At 56.2% G+C, this 5,000-nt stretch overlaps 1 protein-coding gene across 1 annotated transcript in view; it reads left to right on the forward strand.

Annotated features, from left to right (window-relative positions):
• LOC106571075 (polypeptide N-acetylgalactosaminyltransferase 16) overlaps positions 1-5,000 on the forward strand; it is a 50,287-nt gene that overhangs the window by 25,065 nt on the left and 20,222 nt on the right. The gene's annotated exons all lie outside the window — the stretch shown is intronic.

Raw genomic sequence — 5,000 nt, forward strand, 5'->3', positions numbered from 1 at the left:
GACAGGAAGCTCTCAATTGTACATCTGCAAAAGTTTGTGAGGGTTTTAGGTGCCAAGCCAAATTTCTTCAGCCTCCTGAGGTTGAAGAGGCACCGTTGCTCCTGCTTCACTACACTGTCTGTATGGGTGGACCATTTCAGTTTGTCAGTGATGTTTGCGCCGAGAACTTGAAGCTTCCACCTTCTCCACTGCGGTCCCGTCGATGTGGATAGGGGGGTGCTCCCTCTGCTGTTTCCTGAAGTCGACGATCATCTGCTTTGTTTGGTTGACATTGAGTGAGAGGTTATTTTCCTGGCACCACACTCCCAGAGTCCTCACCTCCTCCCTGTAGGCTGTCTCGTCATTTTTGGTAATCAGGCCTACTACTGTTGTGTCGTCTGCAAACTTGATGATTAAGTTGGAGGCATGCTTGGCCACGCAGTCGTGGGTGAACAGAGAGTACAGGAGGGGGCTGAGCACGCACACTGGGGCCCCAGTGTTGAGGATCAGCGGGGTGGAGGTGTTGCTTCCTACCTTCACCACCTGGGGGCGGCCCGTCAGGATGTCCAGGACCCAGTTGTACAGGGTGGGGTTCAGACCCAGGGCCTCGAGCTTAATGATGAGCTTGGAGGTTACTATGGTGTTGAAGGCTGAGCTATAGTCAATGAACAGCATTCATACATACGTGTAGGTATTCCTCTTGTCCAGATGAGATAGGGCAGTGTGCAGTGCGATGGTGATTGCATCATCCTTGGATCTATTGTGGCGGTAAGCATATTGAACTGGGTCTAGGGTGTCAGGTAAGGTAGAGGTGATATGATCCTTGACTAGTCTCTCAAAGCATTTCATGATGACAGAAGTGAGTGCTACGGGGCGATAGTCATTTAGTTCAGTTGCTTTCTTGGGTACAGGTTACCTCATGTCCCATATCCCAAGAGAGGCATGATTCCGTGAAATAGAGTATATTACAGTCCCTGATGTCTCTCTGGAAGGAGATCCTCGCCCTGAGCTCATCTTCTTTATTGTCCAGAGACTGAACATTAGCGAGGAAGCGGTGGATGGTGTGCCCGCCTCCGAATACCTCTTCTCCACCAGTGGCGAGTTGGAGCAGCCTCTAGGATAAGTTAAATTGCCCTGGGGGGTACGAACAAAGGATCCAATTCGGGAAAGTAGTATTCCCAGGTCGTAATGCTGGTCACACCGACACTCTGATATCCCAAAGTTATTTCCGGCTGTAGGTAATAACATAAAAAAGCGTTCTGGGCTAATAATGTAAGAAATAATACAACAACAAAAAAAACTGAAAAGTTGCTTAGGAGTTAGAAGCAGAGCTGTCATGGCTGTCGGAGCCAAGATCTACCAGGTACCGGTACGCCAGTCGAGGTAATTTAAGTAATTTGTACATGTAATTAGGGGTAAAGTGACTATGCGTGCATTGATAATAAACAGTGAGTAGCAGCAGTGTAAAAACCAAGGAGGAGGCGGGGGCAATCTGGTACTGCTTGCCGTGCGGGAGCAGAGTGAACAGTCTATGGCTTAGGTAGCTGGGGTCTTTGACCATTTTCTCGCCTTCCTCTGACACCGCCTGGTATAGAGGTCCTGGATGGCAGGGAGCTCGGCCCCAGTGATGAACTGGGCCTTCCCCTGACACCGCCTGGTATAGGGGTCCTGGATGGCAGGGAGCTCGGCCCCAGTGATGTACTGGGCCATCCGTACCACACTCTGTAGCGCGTTGTGATTGAGGGCGGTGCAGTTGCCGTACCAAGCAGTGATGCAGCCAGTCAAGATGCTCTCAATGGTGCAGCTGTAGAACCTTTTTGAGGATCTGAGGGGAGCCAAATCTTTTCAACCTCCTGAGGAGGAAGAGGCGGTGCTGGTGGGAGAGGACCATGTTATGTCCTTGGTGATGTGGAAACCGAGAAACTTGAAGCTCTCAACCTACTCCACCATGTAGATGGGTGTGTGCTCGCACCTCCATTTCCGATAGTTCAGCTCCTTTGTCTTGATGACTTTGAGAGAGAGGTTGTAGTCCTGGCATCACATTGCCAGGTCTCTGACCTCCCTGTTCACGCGGGTGAACAGGGAGTACAGGAAGGGACTAAGCACCCCCCCTTGAAGGCCCCCCATGTTGAGGGTCAGCGTAGCAGATGTGTTGTTACCTACCCTCACCACCTTGAGGCGTCCCGTCAGGAAGTCCAGGATCCAGTTGCAGAGGGAGGTGTTCCGTCCTGGGTTCCAAGCTTGGTGATGAGCTTGGAGACGACCATGGTGTTAAATGTTGATCTGTAGTCAATGAACAGCATTCTCACGTAGCTATTCCTCTTGTCCAGGTGGGAGAGAGCAGTGAAATAGAGATTTCGCTATCTGTGGATCTGTTTGGGGCGGTATGCGAATTGGAGTGGGTCTGGGATGATGGTTTTGATGTGTATCCATGACCATACCTTTCAAAGCATTTTACTGGTTACAGATGTGACTGCTATGAGATGATGATCGTTTAGGCAGGTTACCTTTTGAGTTCTTAGGAACAGGGACAATGGTGGTCTGCTTGAAACATGTTGGGATAATAGACTGGGACAAGGAGATGTTCAAAATGTCTGTAAAGAACTCTTGCCAGCTGGTCAGTGGATGCTCTGAGAACGTGCCCTGTTATTCCGTCAGGCCAAGTGGCCTTGCAAAAAAAAAAAGTCTTATTCACATTGGCCACGGAGAGCGAGATCACACAGTCATTTGGGACAGCAGGGCCTCTCATGCCTGGTTCAGTGTTGTTTGGCTCGAAGCGAGCATAGAAGGCATTCAGCTCGTCTTGGAGGTTTGCGTCACTGGGTACGGCTGGGTTTCCCTTTGATAAACCTTAATGGCCTCTGTAGTAGGATTCTATCTTAGTCCTGTATGTTTCCATGTTTGATGTCTCGTCGGAAGTCGTTGTGGGCTTTCTTTCTTGTAAGCGTCCATGTCCGTGTCCCGTTTCTTGAAAGCGGTAGCTCTAGCCTTTAGCCCAACGCGGGGGGGTACTTGTACATTAAACTGCCTCACACTACAGAATCAGGAGAGGCTCCTGCCCTATGGGCCGTTCTGGCTGCCTCACGCTACAGAATCAGGAGAGGCTCCTGCCCTATGGGCCGTTCTGGCTGCCTCTCACTACAGAATCAGGAGAGGCTCCTGCCCTATGGGCCGTTCTGACTGCCTCTCACTACAGAATCAGGAGAGAGGCTCCTGCCCTATGGGCCGTTCTGGCTGCCTCACACTACAGAATCAGGAGAGAGGCTCCTGCCCTATGGGCCGTTGTGACTGCCTCACGCTACAGAATCAGGAGAGGCTCCTGCCCTATGGGCCGTTCTGGCTGCCTCACGCTACAGAATCAGGAGAGGCTCCTGCCCTATGGGCCGTTCTGACTGCCTCACGCTACAGAATCAGGAGAGGCTCCTGCCCTATGGGCCGTTCTGGCTGCCTCACGCTACAGAATCAGGAGAGGCTCCTGCCCTATGGGCCGTTCTGGCTGCCTCACGCTACAGATATCAGGAGAGAGGCTCCTGCCCCTATGGGCCGTTCTGACTGCCTCTCACTACAGAATCAGGAGAGGCCTCCTGCCCTATGGGCCGTTCTGGCTGCCTCTCACTACAGAATCAGGAGAGGCTCCTGCCCTATGGGCCGTTCTGGCTGCCTCTCACTACAGAATCAGGAGAGGCTCCTGCCCTATGGGCCGTTTCTGACTGCCTCTCACTACAGAATCAGGAGAGGCTCCTGCCCTATGGCCCGTTCTGGCTGCCTCTCACTACAGAATCAGGAGAGGCTCCTGCCCTATGGCCCGTTCTGGCTGCCTCTCACTACAGAATCAGGAGAGGCTCCTGCCCTATGGGCCGTTCTGACTGCCTCTCACTACAGAATCAGGAGAGGCCTCCTGCCCTATGGGCCGTTCTGGCTGCCTCTCACTACAGAATCAGGAGAGGCTCCTGCCCTATGGGCCGTTCTGGCTGCCTCACGCTACAGAATCAGGAGAGGCTCCTGCCCTATGGGCCGTTTCTGACTGCCTCACACTACAGAATCAGGAGAGGCTCCTGCCCTATGGGCCGTTCTGACTCAGACAAGGTTTGCTTGTCCAAGGCTGACTTCCTTCCTTTATTCTGCTGGTTCTCTCCCTCTCTCCCCCGTCACTGTGTCTCCAACAGACCTGCCCCCCTGTCCCTCTCCCTCCACCCCCCCTGTCCCTCTCCTCCACCCCCAGCCCCCTGTCCCTCTCCTCCAGCCCCCCACCCCCTGTCCCTCTCCTCCACCCCCAGCCCCGTGTCCCTCTCCTCCACCCCCCCACCCTCCTGTCCCTCTCCTCCACCCCCACCCCCATGTCCCTCTCCTCCACCCCCCCACCCCCCTGTCCCTCTCCTCCACCCCCACCCCCCTGTCCCTCTCCTCCAGCCCCCCACCCCCCTGTCCCTCTCCTCCACCCCCACCCCCCTGTCCCTCTCCTCCACCCCCAGCCCCCTGTCCCTGTCCCTCTCCTCCACCCCCCACCCCCTGTCCCTCTCCTCCAGCCCCCACCCCTGTCCCTCTCCTCCACCCCCCACCCCTGTCCCTCTCCTCCAGCCCCCACCCCCTGTCCCTCCTCCACCCCCCAGCCCCCTGTCCCTCTCCTCCAGCCCCCCACACCCCTGTCCCTCTCCTCCAGCCCCCCACCCCCCTGTCCCTCTCCTCCACCCCCCTGTCCCTCTCCTCCACCCCCACCCCCCTGTCCCTCTCCTCCACCCCCCACCCCCCTGTCCCTCTCCTCCAGCCCCCCACATCCCTGTCCCTCTCCTCCAGCCCCCCACCCCCCTGTCCCTCTCCCTCCACCCCCCTGTCCCTCTCCCTCCACCCCCCACCCCCCTGTCCCTCTCCTCCACCCCCCCACCCCCCCCTGTCCCTCTCCTCCACCCCCCCACCCCCCTGTCCCTCTCCTCCAGCCCCCCACCCCCCTGTCCCTCTCCCCTCCACCCCCCTGTCCCTCTCCCCTCCACCCCCCACCCCCCTGTCCCTCTCCTCCACCCCCA

This window comes from Salmo salar, chromosome 01 (assembly GCF_965601325.2).
Source record: "Salmo salar chromosome 01, fSalSal1, whole genome shotgun sequence".
Classification (NCBI taxonomy): domain Eukaryota; kingdom Metazoa; phylum Chordata; class Actinopteri; order Salmoniformes; family Salmonidae; genus Salmo; species Salmo salar.